The following is an 11,294-nucleotide window of genomic DNA, read 5'->3' as shown; positions in this document are numbered from 1 at the left end:
TAATCTCTGAGAAGATAAACGTTTGTTCTCTCTTAAATCTGTTATTATTAAATACGTTGTTCTTGTGAATTTATGACTTTATAACCTCAAACTAAATATCCAAGTGTTTTCCTTCCAGATTCTTTTGTCTTGTAAATGTTTGACTTTGCCCTCCTCTGACTGCCCGGCAGGTAAAGTTTAACCAGCTAAGTGATTCAGTCCGTGACTTTGGGTCCTGATTGGCTGTTCACCTCAACAATAGCTCTGCTGCTTCAAGCTTTCACTCAAGGACACCGGCGGCACTTTCAAGGACCCTTGAAACCTCATAAATCACCGCCTGGAAAACTCCACAACGATCCTTTGAACCTCCTCTGGAACATTTTTATGGACGTTAACAGCAGCAGCTTTTAGTTTAGCCTCGAACCTAAAAGTAGACTTAGACTCAGACTTTACTAAAATCTGCACTTTGTCCTGCAGGTTACCATGGCAACAGTGCAGATGCTCCAGCTAAAAGAGTAGTATTTATTTTCAAACCCTGGTCCCTCTCTGTCCACACCCTCAGAGTGTTCTTCTAAGTGTGTGACAGCATCATGGAAAGGATCCCTACAGAGAGAGACCTGGAAGATCCTTTTGGTTTAACCACAAACAGCACACACACCAGACTACATTCACTAAAACAGGGATTTTAGAGAACAGGACTCAGGAGCTGCTGCTCTGCTGCTGCCTTGATTGGTTAGTTTGTCTAATTGTGTGTTGCACAAATATTACACTGGGCCTGAACTCACCATTTAAAACACCAAAGTCACACAATAACACAAACAAACGACCCTATCGAGGCAGCAGCAAACCATTAGTAGAATTGCTATTTTTGTGAATGGAGTTTGGTGTCTGCTGGCTGAGGTGATCTACTGGACCAGTTCCAACACTTTTAGTACCTACCAGTCCTTCAGACACCAGGATGTGGACAGAGAGGACTCAGGGTTAGAAACACTTTAAACTGGCTGCAGCCACAGCTGACCTTTGTGTATATGGTGTAACTCAGTGACATATGATGACCTATGATGACATGTAAACACCCGTGCGTCGCCGACAGAGCCGCTCCTTGGCCGACAGGAAGCTCCTGACAGATGGATCCCGCCTGGTTATACAGCAGCTGACGTCACATGTTCCCGCGGAGATGAACCATTAAGACATAAAAGTGATGAAACATTAACTGAGCAGAGTTCGGCTCCGAGTCACAGTTTGTTCTCTGGAATCATTCACGGAAAAAGTCTCAATGTTTCAATAGAAGAGCTCGGTTTTAAATGAGTAATCGCAGTTTTCAGAGCGCAGGTCACTAAATGACCGGTTACCGTGGCAACCGTCTTATCTGACAGGTTTACCGAAGAAACCAGCGGGCAAACGTTCCTCTAAACAGCCTCATCAAACACTGCAGGGGCCAGAGAGTGAAGTCAGAACATGTTTCACAATAAAAGCCTTTTACACAGAATATTAAAGCTGCAGCAGTTTACTGTTGGTGTCAGTGGGTAAACATCCCATAATAACCCTCATCATGCTGTAGATCAGCCGGTCTGACGGTAAACTGGCCTTGTGCTGCGTTCCTATGAACAATGAGCTGAAAGCCGCGATGAAGCCGAGAGGAGCAGCTGATGTTTGACCCTGAGACTGGAGATCCACCCGTTACTACAGCTTTAAAGGGTCACTCCACTGTTTCTACCCATGATCCTCTCTGTCCACATCCTGGTGTGTGAGTGACTGGTAGGTAGTAAAAGTGTTGGAACTGGTCCAGTAGATCACCTCAGCCAGCAGCCACCAAACGGGCTGCAATGGCTGCAACGTGATCCTTTGGGACAACTGCACCTGATCACAGTAGGTCCACTAAAAGAGCTTGTTTGATCCACTGACAGGCTCAGAGTGTTATTCTAAGTGTGTGACAGCATCATGGAAAGGATCCCTACAGAGAGAGACCTGGAAGATCCTTTTGGTTTAACCACAAACAGCACACACACCAGACTACATTCACTAAAACAGGGATTTTAGAGAACAGGACACAGGAGCTGCTGCTCTGCTGCTGCCTCCATCAGTCAGAGTGTTTGTGTCACTGTGAGACTTTGGTGTTTTAAAGGTTTGTTCAGATCCAAACTATAGATTCTTGTTGAAGAACTAATCATCAACTGTTTCCATGGTGAGAAAAAAACTGTTTGTTGTGTGTGTGTGTGTGTGTGTGTGTGTGTGTGTGTGTGGGAGCGGATGTTGTTCATGTCGTTGGTTTCGCAGTCTCACCAGCTCAGGACACACTGCATCCAGAAATAGACACACACACACACACGTGAACACTAAGGAAGCCTTACACACACACACACACACACACACACACACACACTTGGGCTCAGTGTGCAGGGTAAAGTGGGAAGTGATTCAGCGGTGTTGGTTCCATAAATACCCAGCAGCCTCGGCGGCAGGTTCAGGAAACCCACACGGAGGCCGGCGGCGGTGCTCACACACACACACACACACACACACACACACACACACACACACACACACACACACACACACACACACACACACACACACACACACACACACACACACACACACACACAACATGTTTTCTTCAAGAGGGTCGCAGGGCATCGCGGAAGCTTCTGGACACAAACAATGGGAGCGGAAAGGACAGCGATAGTGTGACGGGCAGAGCCGAGGACTCCTGGGTCCCCGCTGCACGCCGCTGGGCGAGGCCTGCTCACGACCCCCACAACACCAGGACCGGGGGGGTGATGGGATCTGATTGGTTTATATCTCCAGTCTGATCCTGAAGACCAGCTGAGTCCTACAGAGCCCTCCACATACGGGAACTGTACCACTTTATGCCACCAGACTCCATTGACAAAAACAGTCATTTTACTACGCAGAAAACAGGAGTTGCTGGTCTACAGCTGTCTCCATTCTTCAGTTTGTTTGTGTTACTGTGAGAACTTTGGTGATTTAAAGTGTTAGTTCAGACACCAACTAACATGTTAGTGTGTTGAACATGGCAGCGTTAGTGCAGAAGCTCCCACGCTCTCCAGGGTAAAATCGCTGTTTTTGTCAATGGAGTCTGGCAACTTTGAAGAGAGCATGGAGCAATACAAGGAATTCAGTTCCCCATCATAAAGGTCTGTCTGAAAGTGACGTGAACTAGTGAAAATATTCTGAACACTTGAACTGATGCTGATATTTCTTAGGTGGGTCTATTTCTAGGAGGCTAAATTCCGTTTTCCCTGCCGCCCCCGTCCACAGCTGTACGTTACTTAGAGTCTGTGCCTGCTTCTCCAAACTGGGGGCATCTACACTTCAAATACTACGGAATGTCCCTTTAAGGAACTGCAAAACAAATGTAAAAAATAAAAATCACACTCCTGCACAGTCACAACTCACATGTGAACACACCGACATGAAATATGACAAATATCATCTCATATTTTTAGAGTCAGTGTGACCTTTAAATCCACTTAGCTGTGACAAAGAGAGGCTCCTTATCAGTGCAGAACCTGCCTGAGAATCTCGCTGTTTTTAGGTTTCCTTCAGTCTCGCAGTGATCCAGTGATAACGGTCTGTACATCCATCCATACATTACAAGCAGGAACCCCTAACTGATACTTCGGCGTACATTTAATGGTATAAATTCGCCAAATCAGCTAAAAACAAGGCTCAACCAACTCTAATGTTACCAGGACCCGCTAACATTAGCTACAATAGAGCAGAGGAGTGAAAGAAGAACGAAATCTGAGCTCAACACTGAATTAAAACCATGATGAACACAGGCTGAATATCTGTTTACATCCCACAAAGCATTATGGGAACCGTAGTTCCAAAACTTGAGGCACGAGGAGGAGGAAGATGAAGAGCACTGACTGGAGAGAACGTTTCAGGATCTCTGGTCTCGAGTCAGATGCAAACGAGGACAAAGGTAATTTTTCAGAAACCAGAAGGAGTCCAGTGGAGGACGTGTGGATCTATAGTCTGAGGTTATGACTCATTCTGACACTTAAATCTCCTCAGGACCGACTGTGAGGCTGAACAATGCGGCGCTGTGACAGGCCGGCGCTCTGCTGACTCATCCACCGCGGCTCGGCCTGACGCTCCCAACGCTGCTGCAGGAAGGCTGCTTGTTTGAGGACGTTACAAAGGCAATAAAAACACAGTAAGAAGGTCAAAAGTCTGCGAAGACTGGACTCTAATGTTCACTTTGGTGAAGCAGACAGCATCATGGAAAGGATCCCTACAGAGAAAGACCTGGAAGATCCTTTTGGTTTAACCACAAACAGCACACACACCAGACTACATTCACTAAAACAGGGATTTTAGACACAGACTCCTGCACTGATAGATAGAGCAGCCTCAGTTCCGCAGTGTGTGTGTGTGTGTGTGTGTGTGTATGTGTATGTGTATGTGAGAGTGTGTGTGTGTGTGTGTGTGTGTGTGTGTGTGTGTGTGTGTGTGTGTGTGTGTGGTTCTCCCGTGTTCAACACCACCTTCAAACATCATTATGAAGGTGAAAAGGTCACGACCTTTCAGCGTCACAAAACACAAGCAGGAAACCAGGAAGAGACCCAGATATCCAATCAGACGGAGGCACAAAGCTCAGCCTTGACCCTAAGTGTGTGAGTGTGTGTGTGTGTGTGTGTGTGTGTGTGTGTGTGTGTGTGTGTGTGTGTGTGCTGAAGGAAACAGTGGGAACAGTAAGTCCATTCAAAATAACAACAGGAATCATTTAATAAAAACGAGGCGACAGCCGATCACAGACTTCCTGCTCAGACTTTATCATTACTTCCTTTGTAAATCTGGTTCATCAGGTTTCATGTTTGTCTCCGTCGTGTCGGCTGGAAACTCGAAGACGTCTTCAAAGACCAGACTCCATTGACAAAACCAGTCATTGTACAAGAGGGCTGCTGGTCTGCTGCTGCCACAATCAGTTGGTTTGTTTGTGTTATTGAATGAGTTGAATGATGTTTTAAAGGGTTCAATCAGATCCAACACAATCTCTCTTTAACACACCAGATCACAAACAGACAAACTGATGAAGCAGTATGAGTTAAATGACTGTTTTTATCAATGGAGTTTGGTTCTAGGCTGCCAGCTGAAAACTTTCTGTAGCTTCCAGTTATCTGGACACCAAAACATGGACAAATAGGACAAACCGGGTTAAAAAAAAGGATTCTCCTTTAATAATGTTGAGGTTTGGACTGTTGGTTCGACACAACAAGCATCAATGACTCACTTTGGGCTCATTAAGGGAAGTTATCATAAAAACCTCTGCTTAAACCCCTGCTAAAGCTAATGCTAGCTTAGCAGGCTGGCTCACACACACACACACACACACACACACACACACACACACTCACACACTCACGGCCTGTTTAGTGTTTCCAGTGTGGGAATCTGCTGGTTGACAAACCGGAGCGATGAGTGAACTGTTTGATGTGGAAACACCAAACTCACTCACTGCTTCTGCTGAGTAACACAAATCAGTTTCAGGACAGTTCAGTCCAAAACTACGTTACCCAGAATGCAATAGGATATCATCTGCAAAGAGTCAAAGAGTCATGTTCACTCTGTTACAAGTTCATTCAAGCTCTTTCTTAGAGGAAAACTTTAATCCAAAACAGTATTTATGAAACAAACAATAACACTAAAACTAACTAACCAAGTGAGACAACGGCAGACGAGCAACTGCAGTCTAAAATTACAGTTTTTTTCAATGGAGTCTGGTGGTAGCTCTGTTAGCATCATTAGCACGGTTCGCTCTGGTAGCATTGTTAGCATTGTTAGATGTGTTGTTAGCATTGTTAGCTGAGGACGTAGATCAGTTGTCTGCTAACCTGAACTTTCTTTGTTGATATGACAAAGACACATCTAAAAGACAAAGACGGCCGAGTGTGATCAGAGATCAGACCGTGTTACTGAGGAACCATCAGTCTGATGATTGATGAGCCGAACTGTTGATAAAAACTACTTTAGTGGCTCCAAAGTCCCATCAGCCCCAGACGGCCGGGGGAGCGACTGATTATCAGTTTCATGATTATGTCATCACCATGAGGGAGGGGCAGCAGCATGGGGGGGGACTGTTACCCCCTGAAGTCTGATATACGTTAAACTTTCATTCAGATGCATAAAAAAGTGTTAATAAAGACCCCAACAGGTGTGTTAGCATTAGCTAACATTAGCTAGCTTGGGTGTGAGTTCAAAGTTCACTTTAAAGAGTTAATCTCCATGTGGATGATTTATTTCTGTGTAAGAGGTGATTTTAACAGTTTCCTGAGCTGGTCACTGGCTTCAATCCTGAGCTCATATTTCGGCCTGTTTCCACCCCTCTGCTCTGTTGCTCTCACTTGAGACCCGTTTTTAGCTGATCTGTTTACAATGTGGCAAATTTGTACCATTAAAATGTGCCGAATTAGCGAGAAGCACTTCCTGTTTGCAGTGAAGCCATAAATATTACGACGACCGTCAGCGGACGACTTTGATCCTGAAGGAAGCTTCAAAATGTGCAGATTGTCAGTGAAGATCTGATCCCTCTGTGGATCTATGGATATAAACTTTCCATCAGCTGCACACCTGCTGACAACAGCGTGATGTCATGAGTCTCCAGGTGTCACATCAGTTTGTTTGTGGACACAAAGTCCTTCAGCTTCTCCTGTTTTCTTTGTCAGTTTCAGGTTTCAGCTCCGTCGCCATGTTGTGTCTGTGCTGAGGTCACACGAGGCTCGTGAGGTCACGCGAGTCCCGTGAGCGCTGCGACCTCTCTCCGTCCCCGCCGTGCTGCACCACCAACACGCCCCCCCGACGGCCCACACTCCTCCTTCAGGGGGACCGTCTCACCACATTCCTCCCTCACAGCTGTTTCCCCTCAGGCCCAAGCTGAGGGGACAGTTTTCACTTAATGGAAGACAGATGCATCGTGGGTAACCGTGTCCTCACTCGGGGGGGGGCGGTGATGCCTGAACAGTCTGATGAGTGTGGCGTCCCAGTGAGCCAACCAGCTAACGAGCCAACCAGCTAACGAGCCAACCAGCTAACGAGCTAACTTCATGTCATGTGACGTCTCTGTCAGCAGGAAAGGTTTAACGTTCTTAGCTTAGCATGTTAGCACGCTAACAGTGGCTAATCGGCAGGAAACACGAAGCACAGCTGGGGCTGATGGGAAATATTTATGCAGCTATTCAGTCATAAAGCTCCTCACACGTGAAGCTCATGAGGTCACAGCAGCGATAATAAACTGTTTGTACGTCGTCCAGCTGCTAAAAATGGATTTAAGGACATTTGACTCGTCTGACTCGTTAAAAATAGGAGACACCTGGGTTCACCGCAGGTCAAAGGTCACAGGTCAAAGGTCACAGGTCAAAGGTCAAAGGTCACAGGTCACAGCAGCTCAGACGGAAACACAAGTTCTGTTTTTATCTGTCGTGTAACAGGAAGTTAAAATGTGACAGTCAGCAGAAGACAGAGAGGAAGAAAAATAATAATGTGTCAGTGAACGCAGCGCTGTGACATCATCAGCGGTTTGGGGACAAGTTCACTTTCAAAATAAAGCTAACTGAGAAACGACATCCCGTCAAACTTTCAAAATAAAGCTAACTGAGAAACAACATCCCGTCAAACTTTCAAAATAAAGCTAACTGAGAAACGACATCCCGTCAAACTTTCAAAATAAAGCTAACTGAGAAACGACATCCCGTCAAACTTTCAAAATAAAGCTAACTGAGAAACGACATCCCGTCAAACTTTCAAAACAAAGCTAACTGAGAAACGACATCCTGTTACACTTTCAAAATAAAGCTAAGTGAGAAATGACATCCTGTTACACTTTCAAAATAAGATAGATTTCTGGTCAGGTTTAGGAAGAAATTGCATTTTGGGTTAAAATAAGTTTGACTTGGTGTCAGACGGGAGATGAACTCCAGTCTCCTGAGTGACTGTCCTGTATTTGACCCCCCCCCCACGAGCTCTTTGTCGGTACGTTCGTATTATTTCATCTATGAAATGTGTGTGAAACAACACACCGTCAGTATAAGTCAGTAAGGAAAAGCAAAATGGGACGCGTCCTTGACCAGACAGGAAAACCAAAACTCGGAGCTGAAAGAGGCTAAAAAGCTCCGCAGAGATGAAGAAGACGTCCTGCAGTCTTCATCGAGATGATGAAGGTCCACCAGGTGAAACTCAGAGATCAGTTCACCATCAGGGAGCCTCCATTGATCTGACCCCTAATTAAAGAACGTCTGTATCTGAAGTCCTGAAGGTCAAGAAGCTGGAACAGCCTCCACCCAGGCAGTTAATCACTGACATTTCCTGCTGCCATGAACGCACCGTCTGAGGGACAAAACTGTGGAGTCAGCGGTTCTGGAGCCGCGTCCACATCAGCCTCCACATCAGCCTCCACATCAGCCTCTACATCAGCCTCTACATCAGCCTCCACATCAGCCTCCACATCAGCCTCTACATCAGCCTCTACATCAGCCTCCACATCAGCCTCCACATCAGCCTCTACATCAGCCTCCACATCAGCCTCCACATCAGCCTCTACATCAGCCTCCACATCAGCCTCCACATCAGCCTCCACATCAGCCTCTACATCAGCCTCCACATCAGCCTCCACATCAGCCTCCACATCAGCCTCCACATCAGCCTCCACATCAGCCTCCACATCAGCCTCTACATCAGCCTCTACATCAGCCTCCACATCAGCCTCCACATCAGCCTCCACATCAGCCTCCACATCAGCCTCCACATCAGCCTCCACATCAGCCTCTACATCAGCCTCCACATCAGCCTCCACATCAGCCTCCACATCAGCCTCTACATCAGCCTCCACATCAGCCTCCACATCAGCCTCTACATCAGCCTCCACATCAGCCTCCACATCAGCCTCCACATCAGCCTCCACATCAGCCTCTACATCAGCCTCCACATCAGCCTCCACATCAGCCTCTACATCAGCCTCTACATCAGCCTCCACATCAGCCTCCACATCAGCCTCCACATCAGCCTCTACATCAGCCTCCACATCAGCCTCCACATCAGCCTCCACATCAGCCTCCACATCAGCCCGTCTTCACACTTCAGCCCAAACCAAACAGTCACTAACACGTCCCAGTCTGAGCTTCTCTAACGCTTCAGCTCTCTACCTGCTCTGACAGCAGGGAAATGTCCGGAGTTTGACACCAACACTTGAACGTGTCACCTTCAGAAAAGAGCATTTTAAAAAGTATTAAATGAAAAAATAAAGAAGAACCTGCTCTTATTTCTGGTTCTGCAGCTCTGGTGTTGATAAAACTGAACTAAACTGTGACTTCACTCATTGTGGAAAAACTGTTTAAATGAATAAAAATATAAAATCCGCGTCACTTCGGTCACAAATGTTGTTTTAAATGTTTTCTTTCTGCTTCGACCACCTGAACGCACCACATCGCCCTTTAAACGCCGAGTTGTTAAACTGGAGCAGAAACTCTTTGTTACTCACAGCTGGGACTCATCGTGGCGGATCAGCGGCTGCAGCGGGCACCAGGAGCCGGACTAAAGCGTCTCTTCGGCGGACACAGCGGTCAGATGTGGTCGGCGGGACGCGGAGCTCCGTCGTGCTGCCTGCAGACACCGACTGGACCGGACAGACGCGGCAGCACCGTGCTGCCTTCAGGGGCGGTCGGAAAGGACGGAATCAATCAGGGAGCGGCGGTTTGAGGGGCCATTTACTCAAGGTGCGTTCAGCGGCTGTTGGACATTCAAGCTTTATTTTTTTTTTCTTTTTCTTGGTTTGCTGTTTGATTAAAAGGAACCAAAACATTTTTTAAACTGTGATAATTGTTGTCGTCACATTTTGGGGGAAGAGTACAGAAACATAAAGGATTTATAACGTTCTTTATTTTTACTCCTTTACGCCAATATGAAGCACAAATAAATAAATATAATCCTGTAAGTCATTATTATGAGACAGTTAGGTCTGTGGACTGTGGGAGGAACCCGGAGAACCACAGAGAACCACAGACAACCTGGATGCTAACCACCGCACCGCCTGTTAGACCGTTAGCCTGTTAGACCGTTAGCCTGTTAGCCTGTTAGACCACTAGTCTGTTAGCCTGTTAGACCACTAGTCTGTTAGCCTGTTAGACCGTTAGCCCGTTAGCCTGTTAGCCTGTTAGACCACTAGTCTGTTAGCCTGTTAGACCGTTAGCCTGTTAGCCCATTAGCCTGTTAGACCGTTAGCCCATTAGCCTGTTAGACCGTTAGCCTGTTAGACCGTTAGCCCATTAGCGTGTTAGACCGTTAGCCCATTAGCCCATTAGCCTGTTAGACCGTTAGCCTGTTAGACCGTTAGCCCATTAGCCTGTTAGACCGTTAGCCCATTAGCCTGTTAGACCGTTAGACCGATAGCCTGTTAGACCGTTAGCCCATTAGCGTGTTAGACCGTTAGCCCATTAGCCCATTAGCCTGTTAGACCGTTAGCCTGTTAGACCGTTAGCCCATTAGCCTGTGACCGTTAGCCCGTTAGCCTGTTAGACCATTAGCCTGTTAGACCGTTAGCCTGTTAGACCGCTAGTCTGTTAGCCTGTTGGACCGCTAGTCTGTTAGCCCGTTAGCCTGTTGGAGCGGTAGTCTGTTAGCCCATTAGCCTGTTAGCCCGTTAGCCTGTTCATATTCCTCCTCGTGCTGTTTGCAGACTCTGGTTGATAATTAAAGAACTTTTATTGCCTGTTAATGTTAATAATTATTCTGCATTTTGACTTTTTCTGTCTCTCCTGCTGGTGCACCACCAGAGAGTCCTCTTAAGATGGATCAGAGGACAACCAGGCGGTTTTTAATCAACCTGCTGCAGTTCAGATTTAAATATGTCAACATGCTGCTTAAAACGAGTAAAGTTTGAATAGAAGTTTGGTGAGTTTAAAGTCGGTATGTTGATCTCAGGTCACCATCAGCTCCTCACTGGGTACTAAAGTTCAACAATAGTCTGAGTTCCCCTGCAACCAGAGAGTGATGAAAACAGGAAGTAGGAGAAAAAGAAAGACGGTTAAGACATGACTCTGACCATCTGAGCAGGTGTTGGCTCTTCCTGTCTGGAACGTCCTTCTCGTTTACTTGATGAAGGTCAACTGAGCTTTTTCTCCTCCAACCAAACTTCTATTCAAATTTTAGTCGTTTTAGCACGTTGAGACACGAACTGCAGCAGGCTGATTAAAAACCGGCCTGTTCTCCTCTGACTCCATTATTTTCTATAAATGGTCACCTGAGAACACTTGATGGCTGCGGACCAGCAGGAGAAACAGCCCCCCCCACCCCAC

The sequence above is a fragment of the Pempheris klunzingeri genome, chromosome 4 (genome assembly GCF_042242105.1).
Source record: "Pempheris klunzingeri isolate RE-2024b chromosome 4, fPemKlu1.hap1, whole genome shotgun sequence".
NCBI classification, from domain to species: domain Eukaryota; kingdom Metazoa; phylum Chordata; class Actinopteri; order Acropomatiformes; family Pempheridae; genus Pempheris; species Pempheris klunzingeri.
The sequence above is the reverse complement of the archived record's forward strand: the minus strand, read 5'-3'. Positions refer to the sequence as shown.